The sequence below is a fragment of the Epinephelus lanceolatus genome, chromosome 7 (genome assembly GCF_041903045.1).
Source record: "Epinephelus lanceolatus isolate andai-2023 chromosome 7, ASM4190304v1, whole genome shotgun sequence".
Classification (NCBI taxonomy): domain Eukaryota; kingdom Metazoa; phylum Chordata; class Actinopteri; order Perciformes; family Serranidae; genus Epinephelus; species Epinephelus lanceolatus.
In genome coordinates, this window is record NC_135740.1 from 12260894 (window position 1) to 12274723 (window position 13830).

The 13830-nt window shown below is 40.8% G+C and overlaps 1 non-coding gene across 1 annotated transcript; it reads left to right on the forward strand.

The window, feature by feature from the left end:
* Positions 1-13155: 13155 nt before the first annotated feature.
* Positions 13156-13237, forward strand: trnal-uag (transfer RNA leucine (anticodon UAG)). The gene has a single exon. It is a non-coding gene; the product is annotated as a tRNA-Leu (tRNA).
* The last annotated feature ends 593 nt before the right edge of the window (positions 13238-13830 follow it).

The following is a 13830-nucleotide window of genomic DNA, read 5'->3' on the forward strand; positions in this document are numbered from 1 at the left end:
CTGTAATTAGGTGCTGACATGGTGTGATTATAGTAATGCTGGCCCATTTGTGGTCTCACATTTACAATGAGTTCTCGACAGGTTATGTTCTTCCAGGTCTCTATAGATCCTGTTACATTGTCTGTTCAAGGTGGGAATGTTGCACCATTCTGTCACTTTTCAAGGTACAATCACAGAATAGGGGCACAGAGTTGTTCCGCCCTGAAGCCAGCGGTGGACTTAGCAGTAGAGCAGGATCTCTGTGTAAAACGGGCTTATGTGTTTGACAAGTAAGTTGACACTGTTGACATTTTAAAAGATAATCTTGACAGTGTGATGAGAGTTACTTTGAGTAGGTCGTGTATTACTAATTGCTTGTTATTCCACTAAAATTCTGAAAAATCTTTGACTTCCAGTACTTATTGTTGGTCACTGGTGTCTTGTTCAGGTTTTCTCTGACAGATGTCATTTGTACCTATACCTCAGTGTACACACACCCTCTCAGTAGAAATGTATATTTTCCATCCATCCATCCAGCAGGCTGAACAAAGTACCCCAGACATCCCTCTCCCCAGCAATGCTTTCAAGCTCCTCCTGGGGGACCCTGAGGCATTCCCAAGCCAGACAAGATATATAACCCTCTAGCATGTTCTGGGTCTGTCTCTAAGGCTGAGCCCAGCCACCCTTCTGAGGAAACTCATTTTGGTCGCTTGAATCTGTGACCTCATTCTTTTGGTCATTACCTATAGCTCATGACCATAGGTGAGGGTTGGGACGTAGCTGGACCAATAAATTGAAAGCCTTGCCTTCTGGCTCAGCTCTGTCTTCACTTTGACGGTCCGCGCAGCACCCACATCACTGCAAATGCCACGCCAAACCGCCGATCCATCTCATACTCCATTCTACACTCACTCGTGGACAAGACCCCAAGATACTTGAACTCCCTCACTTAGGGCAGTAACTCACTCCCATTTAATTTAATAAAGTTTATTCCCCAAAAAATTGATTTAAATGACAAATTTAAGTCTGTTGAATAAATAAATTGCCTGCATTATGTTGACCCTCAAAATAGACAACAAACCTCATTTAACACTATACTTTTGTTAAATAAAAAGTGCACATCTATAAGGATTTAGCCAAGTACTTGGATGAAACGAGTATCCAAAACAAATAATACACGATTTATGAGAATGTGTATTATTGTAGTTAATTGCGTCAATATCTGTACTCCTGGTGAAGGATAATACTTTTGGTAGCTGTGTTCAGTCTCTTACTCTTGGGATCAAAAAGAATCTGAAGCTTAATTCTGAGACTGTTCTCTAAATAGTTTTCTAATAAATTATAAATATAGGAACTACTGATCAACCCATGTCAATTTGAGGCAGGACACAAGAACTTTTTGCTAGGTCCCATCCATGTCAAACCTAAGCCCCACCTACTTTGAGTTCAGACTCCTCCCATTACAAGTACAGATACAGATAGAGATAATGGTGTATTTGCAAATCCCTAGCATCCATGTACCCATCATCTCTGTGGTCTACTTGTAATAAGCTGGTGGTAAAAAATTATAAGGGATTGGCTCAGGCCCCAAGGAAATGCAGCCCCGCAGGACACTAAAGCCAGTGTGACATGGTGGCAAACCAAACAGATCTTGGTGGAAACAGATTTTTGGTGTATAGTTTTGAATATTTCCTGATTTCAAATTGTGACAAAGTCTGTCCCAAACAAGTTCTTCTACACATGCCAACAGATGAACAAAGCAAAACCAGGCTGGTGTTGTGAGGAAAAGCATTTCTGCTTGCCAGAAAAATATGCAAACACAATATGTTTTGTACTGTTCCAATGCATAGCCCAACTGCACAACAGCTGCTCTGAGCGCAGTTGTTAAAGGTCAGTTGAAACAATAAACATGCTCACATTTGTCTTCAAGTCTCAGCATTCACGGCACATGTAGGTGCAGTAAAAATCGCTAGTAAACACTCATTGTTTGATGAAGAACTTCCAGCACCTCAGTTTAGAATCCCAGTGACATCATAGAACAACTTTACTCCACAAACAGAGCTGCTTGAGAGGTGTAGTGAGAACTTCTGCACAGTCAGGGCTAATGTCTCTATTCCCATCCACAATTTAGCACACTGTACATTACAGTCCTTGGCAGATCTATATGAACAAATGCTTTTTTGCTTGGTTTAATTGGAGCTTAGATCTTTACATTCTCTAAAGTAAATATCAGCCACAGTTCAGGTGAGGTTGTGATAGAACAAAGGCCAAAGTTTTAGCCTTGAGAGTGAATCTATTATGGTTTGAGTCTCAAGGATAGCAGGGACAGGCATTTAACCTTAAGTGTTGACACTCGACTTAATTACACCGTGATATGTGTGTGTGACAACAATTCATCCCTCACTTCAACTCGTGTATAGTACTCGACCATTAATAAGGAGTTGTTTTTGAAATATCTGGTGATCAATCCTTAAGATGTACAATACATTTTTCAATCAACCATCATGTGAATGGGCCTCCAGCATAATACACACCATGATTAATGATAGTGCTGAAAAGGTATGTGATTTAAATTAGTGCTCGGTTCTTAATTACATTGGCACTATGTCTTCTTCAGTCCAGTCAATACCAGCGCTAAAGCTCTCTCTCTCTCTCTCTCTCTCTCTCTCTCACACACACACACACACACACACACACAATATAAACGTGATGCAAAGCAGCAAAATATAAAATCAAAACATAAAAAATATAAAATCCTGCCTAGTCACACAGCGACTCTCCAGCTTCATCACTTCATATCAGTTAAAACATCAGACTTCAATGTAATGATTCAAATTTTCTATCACTTATTTAACACATCAGTGACTCATCGTTCAGGTAAGGTGGTGTTGCATGACCACCTACACAATAAAATGATGAGTCATGATAATGTTTGGTATTTCATATGATATTCAAAGGAGCTGCATACAACATTTAGAGCATATCTATGACTCAGCGTCTGAGCAGGGATTGTGTCCACATAGTTCTCAAGATGGAGGTGGCTCAGCAGCTTACGTACTGAAACAAACAGTGCTATCAAATGCTGCTGACAGAGCTAATGGTGTTAACCTTGGCTGGGACTGGAGGGTGGGTGTTATGCTTCTGTATGCCATCAGGGGCATGTCTAGTCACCCCTGAAATCAGATTGGCTACCCCAGGTGCCATCCCATTGTGATTGGCTACCTGCCCAGTCAGTTTGAACTGTTTGATGAGTAAACTCATTTTTTGTTCATAGGTGCAATTCAGTCTTAAACCTGAGAGGCAGTAATGTGCCAGAGTAGTGTCTAGCCTGCCAAAAAGCCACAGATGATGAAGAAGATCTCTTCTGACTTGGAGAGGAGCCACAGGGCAGAGCTTACTAGCGGAGCGGTGAGCAGTCAGCTTGACAAGAAGTCTCTGGGGATTGCGGGCTACACTGTTCTCGTTACTTGCTCCTGCATTTGTGCAGTGCCCCTGTGTTGTGCTTGGTAGAGCTATTTATCTTGTAAACTAAACTATAAACAGGTATGTAAGCCACTGCAATGTTAGTAATTCAAGTAGGGTAGTGGAAACAATGATTGTAAATTAAAGCTATACCAATGCGTGTGCCCACAGCAGCGCTCAAACTTCATGCCACCCCTCCATAAGTCAGTGCCCCACTTGGGCCACTCCAATGGATGCCATTATCAGTGGGTACCACTAAAAATCAATTAGCTAGCCAGTGGGATACACACACAGGGAATTACATACACAAACATGTACACTCAGCCAGAGCAGCTGCCACAACGAACAGAGAAACTCAGATTATGAGACTGCCCCCCTCCAAAATATGACCACATAGGTGGCCTGTTCAAGCAGCAATTATGACCCATATTTAAGTTTAATGTTAGATGGTGACCTCTAGTGGCCATTGTAATTATGATGGCAGCAAAATAGGAAGTCAGGTGATGTACTATAAATAGCAACAAAGTCCAGCTAAGGAAGGACGGGAGGTAGATGGGTCAAACCAACACAGGACTTTAACCTAGGAGACCGGTGTTTGTGTCCCATGTGAAACCAAAACTCAATGTTGAGTTATTTTAACAACATAATGTAGTATGTCTTAGTGGGTCACGTGATGTACATGATGTATGTCATGTGAGATATGTCACGTTACAGTAGTAGTTAGTTAGTAGTACAGTTAGTAGTAGTAGTTATTTTACTATTATTTCATTTTATTGCAACTGACAGATGATTGTTGTGAAAAAGATGGTGTCTTATAATCCCATGTGGAATGGGACAGAGGCCTGACACTAAAATAAAAATGAATACACAAGTAAAAACAACTTAAAGCCAAACCATGATCTTTTATCTCCCCCTTACCACATAGTTTTGGTGCAACTATTTCATCATGTTAACCACGTATTTCAAACTGTGATCGTTAATGGTCATATATGAGCTATTCTGTCACCCACCTGCAGGGGCACTCATTTAGAAAACCCTCCTGTGGGTCATATTATGTTAATGGAGATGTACTCTGTATGACTTCATGTGACAAATAAATGATTGATTGATTGATCAGAGAGTAGGAACAGGAGGACTTGTTGCAGATTACAACACAGACAGAGGGTGCATGACTTCATTCTCTACAAGGATGCCATTACTCCTCTGTATCTTTACATGACAAATAATTGTATGCTGCTACAGTATACTGATGTTCTGAATGCCGTATAGAACTTTTAATAGCAAGGCTCTATTTAAATTGGCTAACTATTAATGACACAATATGCAGTCAATGATGCTACAGGCACACAGGTTTTCAGTAATATTGTGTCAGCACTCAGCACACTGGTGCTGGGAAGCCCAACAGTCAGGGTCGAGGAAGAAATCATGTGATTTAACGTGGTTTGTATTGACTTAAGTGGAAGTAATCCACTCTGTGTCTGCCTGGCATAGGTTTTTACTACTTTGGAAGTCATTAAGATTATTGCCTACCACCTGTTAAAGTCCTCCTTTAAAATGTGTTTTGATTGTTGTTTCCTCACTCAGATGTTTGAGCTTGACTGTTAAGAATGATGTATGTTAACATGCAGACAAACAAGATGATTTTGTGACATCATAAGCCGATTCTCATCCAGTATACACATCACTGGCATTCTGTGATGTGGAAACTTCAGGTCACATACACTGAGGATGGACTTTTCAGTGAAGTAGGAGACAATATATATATGTATATATATATATATATATACATATATATATGAAATTAACAATATTTGCTCATTCATAGATATCAGTTTTTCCAATAGGCAGAAGGACTAGATGTATTTTTTTTAGATTTAATGAGGTAATTGAACTGTCTTGTGGAAAAAAATAAATAAAAACAATTATTATTCTTTAACATACACCAACTTGGTGCTCCTGGACACATCTTCAGTGATGTAACCTGGGGTCACAGGGTGTTTCGGGTCTTTCAACAATCAGACACCCTCTCCCAGGTGACCCAGCCAGAGTTGATCAAGCCCCGACTTGTGTCCAGGTAGCTCTACCCTACCCACAGCACACTGACCAAACCATGATGTTTTGTTTTTTTTTTTTCAAAACCTAACCCCACGCTTTTGTTGCTCAAGGAAATAAACATACTGTAAAAACAAGCTGTTTACTTTTGTTGTAAGGGTATTTTGAAAAAGACTGTATCTAAGGAGCAGAAACTGTACTCCTGTGCAAACAACGACACAATGCACACAACAGGCATATATTGACATGCCATCCAGAGACATTAACAACAGACGCAGGAGGTCACCTATGTGTCATATTTAGATGTCAAAGTCCACTGACAAAGCTGCGATATTTGACAAATTGGGATGAAAACATGTTAGCTAACACTGAGGGGGCGGGCATAATGACTTCTACTGCAGCAAGCCACCAGGGGGCAAATTTGACGTTTTGGCTTCACCTTTGAAGAGCTGTCACGTCACACATTGTTATTATCCAGTATATGTACCCATCCAAGAATATGATATGACGTAGGCTATGTCGGTCCTGGATAAGGGCTATATCATCAACAGGCTAGCCTCTATATACACAGCCAGTCATATTACCAGTTTTCCTTGTCATTAAATTAGCACATGCTTTCAGAATTTAGTTTATGAACAAATAAACAATTTATCTACCAAGGTAAATGGTAAATAAATTGTAAATGGTGCTGGGTAGAGAGCAATAGCATCCATAACGGATGCATTTCCCTCCTGTGTCTCCACTTTGCTGTTCAGTTAACTAAGGCGCACTTATGTAGGAATCAAAACTCAAGGCGCAGAACTTAGACCTGAGGCTCATGTATCATGCATGTAAGCCCTTAGTTGGTGACTCTGCACCACCTCTGCTCCCAAACTACAGAGATGATAATAGCAGTGTGCATTTCAAGAGGATGTTTGTTGTTTGATCAGAGTTGAACTGACAAACCGTTTTCCACCCGTCTCTCGTGGTTGGGTAACTATTTGACACAGACAGGTACACACATACAGTAAATACATGCACACGTGCACATGTTTACACACTATCACTCCAACATATGCCTGCAGGCACACATGTATCTCTGTTATGGGATGAGTGAAAGAGAGGAAAGAGAGGAGAAGACGAGAGAGCTTACCTTAGAATAAGTAGATTCTGTGTTTGCACATGGCTCAGTGAATGACTCTTTGTCCTTGTATTTGAATGAGGGGGCGATAAATTCATTTATTTCAGCCGTCAGTGACAACAGGATGGTGGGAGGGAAATTAAAAACTACTGCATCAGGTAAACACTGAGTGTGCTTCTGTGTGTGCAAGTCAGCTCTGACTGTGTGTGTGTGTGTGTGTGTGTGTGCAATGCATGTTTCTGTGTGTGTGTCTTTGTGTATGTATTTGTGCTTGCATGCCCCAGAAAAATTAAAACTCCTCCCCTGCCTCCCAAACAGATTAAAAATGAGCAGAAGTAATTAGTATTTTGGGTACCAAAACAATAATTTAACAACATGCACCACACAGAAATACAAACATAAATCTCTATTGCTTAGGAGAATATTACATTGGGCTTAATATTTCAGGGAGAGCCAAAGTAATTAACATAAATTTATCATGCAAAGGTAATAAGTATTTTTTCCAGGCTTTCCTTCATTTGTTCCAATTTAGTCTTAGTTTGAGATGTGATATGTGTTTGATTTGACAATGACTTTTGTTTTTTTTTGCCTTGGCCTCTGAAGTAGCTCTGTAATCACATGCATTATTTTTGGATATGTCTCCTTTAAGATATGGAAATTGTATTTTGATCTGCTGCTGCACTGGTTTAAGTCAGTGGTGACGGGCTAAAATAAGAGCTGAATTTCGTCTGGTTTTTTTTCTAAACTCATCCACAAGAGTTTTGTGAGTCTCTGTCACTGATATAATACAGTATCTAAACTTTTTTTCAGCACTACAAACTGTTCTTAAAATAACATATTAGGGAATTAAAGTCCTACAATGTTTCCAATTTTTATGTATTACTAAATGGTTTTAGTTGACATGTTTTGGAGGACATGTTGCTGTCTGGTTTATTTCTAGTAGCATTGTTTTTGGTAGGCATACAAAATGTGACTTGTGTTGAATGTTGTTCGATGGGTTTGCATCCTGCATCCCCCATGTGGCTGGGTTTAAAGATTTACCACTGAAACCTCTAACTCCCATTATTAATATGTAAATATTTTTCATTTAAAGCGGTTCGACTACTTAAAGGAGCAGTGTGTATGATGTTGTGACAGCTAGCAGTGAGGACTGTCGATTGCAACCAGCTGAAACTTCTCCCATGTCCCAACCTGGTTAGGATTCCTTCAGTGTTCATTGTTGAGGAGATTTACACCATTAGTAGAATTTTTTCTACAGAGGTCTAGTCCTCAATCAGTGTTTTTCCAAAGCTGTTTGGCTTGTTGCAGAGGGCCTGCCACACAAATGAACCTTTCTAGAGCTGATGTTTAGTTTGTCTGTTCAGGGCTACTGTAGAAACATGGCAATGCACCATGGCGGACATCGTGGACAAGGACCCACTCCCTATGAAGATCTCATTCTAAGGTAACAATCATACAGTGTTTTTATTTTCTGTCACAGTGTGCACTTCCGACCTGCCATACATGCCACTCTCTCAGTTAACCCGGTATATTTTCACTCACCCCACCTCTCCACCACACCTACCTGCCTGCCTATTACCTGTCCACACACCTCCTGCTCCTGTCGGCCCACCACACCCACCTCATTAAGCCAACTCCTCTCACCTTTGTCTCATTGCTGCCACTATAAGTACTTCAACCTCACACACTCATCTTGATGCAAGACTTTCCAGCATGTTCCCGGACTGCTTCCTCGTTGCCAATCTCACCTGCCCCTGACTCTACGCAGCACCTGCTCCCTGGTAAACCACTCAGCGCTCTGTCCTCGACCAAGAGCTCTGTTTCCATTCAAACTGATAAAAACACTGAATAAAGTTGTGTTTTTCCAAAGCTGTTCAGCTTGTTGCGGTATGGGTCCTAACTACGGTGACCAGTGCAAAAATGCAAATGGCCCTATCTAGAGCCACTGTTTGCTTTGTCCATTCTGGGTTACTGTAAAAACTCATTATACTTTACTTTACATTATACATAGCCTACTCATTATATTATATTCTATTTCTGCCAATATATCCCCCTAAATCATACACACTAAAACATAACAGCTTTCCTACTTCAATGCAGTCAATTCTCACGCCGGAATTCCACTGGATGCGTGTCCATTGTGGAACGGCAGCGCTGGTTATCAGCTGCGTGCTCCGCCGTCCGTCAACGCCCACCGGCTGTGTTTGCTGTGCAGAGCGGTGCAGCTCCGCCGGGCAGCGGGAGTCACGAGGACCCACGAGATCTCGTGAATTCACGCGTAATCGCGCAATATAACAAGATGTAGTTTCTATAAAGAGAACCACAAAACCAGAGGAGTAGACATCTCGGTGCACCTTCATGATTAACATCTCCTCATCCATGGTGTCAACGGGGTGAAATGACGTCTGAAAACCTCTGACCTGTTGACTTCAGGCCTGCCTCCGCCCATTACGACGTTTTCAAGGTGTAGTGCAGGGAAATATGATCCGCCGTGAACACTGTGTATTTTATTTTGAAAATTAACCGGATGTTTTATTTTGTTTCTGTACACGACTTCCTGCCCCGCACGATCTGCTCTGTGCTGAATTGCTGCGTTGTGCTCCGGCGTCCGGCAAAAATAGAAGTCCTGCGTATCTGTCGCGGAGGGCTTTGGACTGCCGCAGCTGTGACGGAGCCGGAACGCAGCACAGCCGCAGCCGGTGGAAACACACACATTGACTAGAATTGAATCCTATCGGCTCCGCTGCCGTGCCGGAGTGCAGACGCAACCAACACGCATCTGGTGGAATTTGGGGGTCAGTGTATGTGCACTGTAGGTTTCAAGTTTCCACATCACACTTGGGCAGGCTGCATACTGAACAATTAATGCTTTCCCAACTAACTGACCGATACAATGACCCTCCCGCCTTAGTTACTACAGTATGTGATGGAAGTTTTTTGTAGGTGTTTTGCTAACATTAGCAAACTTAATTTTTGATTATATACAATGTAATATGTCTGTAATGATTGTGACACGAAAGTAATGTTACCTTTGAACAGACATAGGTGTCCTTAATGATGGTGTTGATTTTCAGCTGATGGAGAGGTCTACCGCACAGCGTAATCTAAATTTGTTTCCGGTTTGGGGAATGGAATAAACAGACGCCTTCTACATGGTCAGTGTATTGAGTGACACCTTTACATGTCCCCTCAGCCACATCTTTTAACCATCTTCAGAACTTGGTTTTCCGTTAAACAAAGACAAGTCCCATAGGATATCCAAGTATAACAGGAAAAGGGAAAGCTGACCAAAGTTCTGTCGGGTACCAGGATTGCTCATCTGTTTTTAGAGGTCGATTGTGATGTCACAAAATCTTTTATGCACACTTCTTACGATACATCCCATCTATCTTTCCCTCATTTGCATCTTAGTTCCTCCAACTGAAGATGTGTGGACATCTTGGAGGCTGTGTGGACAGCTGCAAGGGCGGCAGAATCACAGAAACATATTTTTAGAGATATGAGACATCCTTTCCTCTGGACTGTCATCTGAAGCCACCTCCGTTTCTGATGATGATAGCAAGCTGCATCAACCATCAGTCTGCAGGTGTTAACAACGCAGTATGTCCGCCTTCAAAATAAATCATTCGACAAACATCTGCATATTAATATTATTAGTTTTAATATTCTTACTGTGTACCGGTCAGTCGAACTGCAGTGTGCAAACTGATTTAACTATTCAGAAGCTTAGTGTATATGAACCATGCTACTGACAGAATGTGTTTTATTTAAATTCTTATGTATCTGCATTTGTGGGTATCTGGTTTATAATTTCCTTCTCTAATAACCATGTCATGATTAGAGTGGGGCGGCACGGTGGTGTGGTGGTTAGCACTGTCGCCTCACAGCAAGAGGGTTGCCGGCTCGATCCCGGGTGTGGGAGCCCCTCTGTGCGGAGTTTGCATGTTCTCCCCATATCAGCGTGGGTTTGTGGGTTCTTCCCACAGTCCAAAGACATGCAGATTGGGGATTAGGTTAATTGATAACTCTCAATTGTCCGTAGGTGTGAATGTGAGCGTGAATGGTTGTTTGTCTCTATGTGTCAGCCCTGCGATAGTCTGGCGACCTGTCCAGGGTGTACCCTGCCTCTCGCCCAATGTCAGCTGGGATAGGCTCCAGCCCCCCCACAACCCTCAAGAGGATGAAGCGGTTAGAAGATGAATGAATGAGTGATTAGAGTGTCTTGTAATTTGAAATATATGTATCAATTAGTCCACAAGTTTGGTAAAGATGAAATATGAATGTTACATTCACTACTTTCTCTCTGACACACTGGGATTTTCAGCCTCACATGCTCACATGATGAGAGCATGTGATAATTATCTCACATGATAATTATACTCACTGCTGAAATACATTTGACTCTCTTCCTCTGCCTGACTAAAATATTTTTCATGATAAAAAATAAATTGGTAAACAACAGATCATGAGGAGAAAAATCTTTCTAATGAGTTATTTGTTAATGGCTCCTTTGTTTATCAGACCTCAAGTTAACAGATCCATTATTCTTAACCAGATGGTAAATAAGAAAACAAATAAATCTAAAACTTAGGAGAAATACTCTTGAGTCGAATTTGTTGTCTGTCTGTCCACCTGACTGTGATGTTGTGATGTGGTTTCAGAGCAGCCTGATCAGCTGCAGCATCCAAGGGGTGTGTCGGTCTGGTAGAAGACTTAAATAAGAGCACTGGAGTGGCCCAAGGATGTATAAAGAGAACTGGAGACAAGCCCCGTTCATTCCTATAACCATTGCTCAGTGGCACATAAAGCCAATAATTTTTGTGGTGTGAAATTACAACATATTCTCATTCCAACCTCATCACATATCGACGTTTGGTCATGGACTGTTCACATCCACATATGACTTCAAAATACACTTCTGTTTTCACACGCGGTTGGGTTTAGGAAAAGAGAACAGGGTTTGGCTTTCTAATCTCATTGGAAGCAAACACCACTTTCCCATGTGAAAGTCGATGTTTGTTTAATCCCTCCACTGCCCGACTTGGACTTTTGCCACCTTATTTTCATTCTTGTCCCGAGGTGATGCTTTCACTGTTTGCTGTTTTTCCTCTTTAGAGAGAGAAAATGTAACTGTATGAAGAAAAGATTATTCTTCTGCTTCTCCCTTTTTTAGTTAGGCCTAGATGTTAACAGATGTATGGCGCTGGAGCAAACTATTAAGTGTGTACAATCAATTTATCCACCCAGAGCAGATTAAACTGGCAGCATATGGATGTGCCTATTTGACTGCCTCTGCATTTTAATTGGAGGGAGAACTGAAGCAGAACACACAATAACTCACCTGTCATCTCATTTAAGTGTGCAAATATTGCCTTCACACATACAGTATATACTATAATGTCCAAAAATATTCCTATTCTTTATCGCCACAGTTTTATTCATGCATTGTTTTTTTAGTTTTTTTTATAAATGTTATATAAATACATAAATGGTGCGGCAAAGTGTGTTCACATAAATCAAAAGGCATATTTGTGTTAGATTTGTCATACAGTTTTTTTTCAAGGTCACAGACAGGAACAGTTTTTATTACATTTCCAGCTTAACTTTTCAAAATCCTATATTAATGTTCATGCTGATGTGCCAGTGGGAGTCAGATTAGATTAGATTATTAGTTAGATGACTTTCCTTGTGCTCTCAGCATTAAATTTAACACTATTTTGCTCTCTGTTCCACCTCTCATACTGTGTATACCTACAGGCTGCCTGACCCGTAATAGACTGGGTTGTAACTGTAGCCTGGGAGGAAGCCTGCAGACACTACTCATGGCTACAAAACAAACAGACAAACAAAAACCTCATACATTTTTCAGGGGATTTTTTTTTTTAGAGTACAGTGACAAATTATTGTTGTCTTAATATTAAAGGACAGTAAACCCCAATGATCTTTTTAAAGATAAAGCACAAAGTCTACAATATTTGTCAAATAAAGGATGAGGTCTCTATTTACAAAAACTAAATATGATGAAGACATGTTCATGTTTTAAAAAATAATAATTTACATTATGTTTTATTAGAGTACCATGAATTTCGACAAATTCTATCATGCTGTGTTATTTTCTAGATTGATATAAATATATAAAATGCAGAAGTCAGAGTGAAGCAGCAAAAAAGCAAAAAAAATAAATAAATAAAAATAAATAAAACACTTGCAGTAGCTCATGTGTATTTACAACTAAAACCAAAAAGCAAGGTCAACCTTCAAGAGAATTGCACCTGGCCAGTGGTTGCTACAGTGCAACAACACGTTAAATAAAGAACAGTAATGGCTACATAATAAAGTGCACAGTTCTTGAACAGCTGTTGCAGACACATTTTGCAGGTACTGTGGCCAAGTGGTCTAAGATGTTGGGTTAGGGCAGTCATTGTCAATTTAGGTCTAGTCCACATGGACATGATTATTTCTGAAAACGGGTCTTTTCCCCTTTTTCCATTCTCAAAAAAAAAAAAAAAAAAAAAAAAAAGGCTGTCCACGCAATCCTGGCAGGTAGTGTGGTCGAGTGGTCAAAGGTGCTGGATTTAGGCTTCAGTCTCTCAGGGGGCGTGGGTTCAAATCCCACCACTGCCATCTGACAATGTTTGATATCAGGTGAAGTGACTCAGGTGTTAACCTTATGTTGTCCTAAAGTGCATGTACCTCTTATTGGTGTACGTAACGCTATTAGACTTGTGGGAAGCAACTCCATTACAAATTGTGCGTGACTTCTGGTCAGCTGCTTTCCCTCATGCTTTCCCTTACCGGAGCTAACGGTGCAAGTTAATTTTTTTCAATTTTCAATTGTTTATGTTAGTCAATCAGTTAGTTAGTTAGTCTGTGTATTTTATATAGATAACTTTGCCATTATCCGGTAATTGCTGGTAAAAATAATTCCCTCTGAACGAGAATAAATCGCACGTCAATCAAAAACTATGAACCAAAAAAGCACAATCTATCCCGAGTGAGACAAACTGCTTGATCCCCGTCTCCAGTGTACCAGCAGAGAACCTGCAGAACCAAATCAGTGAAAAACACACCGGGCTACACAGCCTCTCTACCTGAGCAGCTGAAGCTGCTGCTCGCACCCTCGACACACAGACACACAGACGGTGCGTCTGCATGCCAGACAAACGTATGCGCAACTGTGAGAAATAAATATGTGAGGTGCACGCTGCTTTTCTATC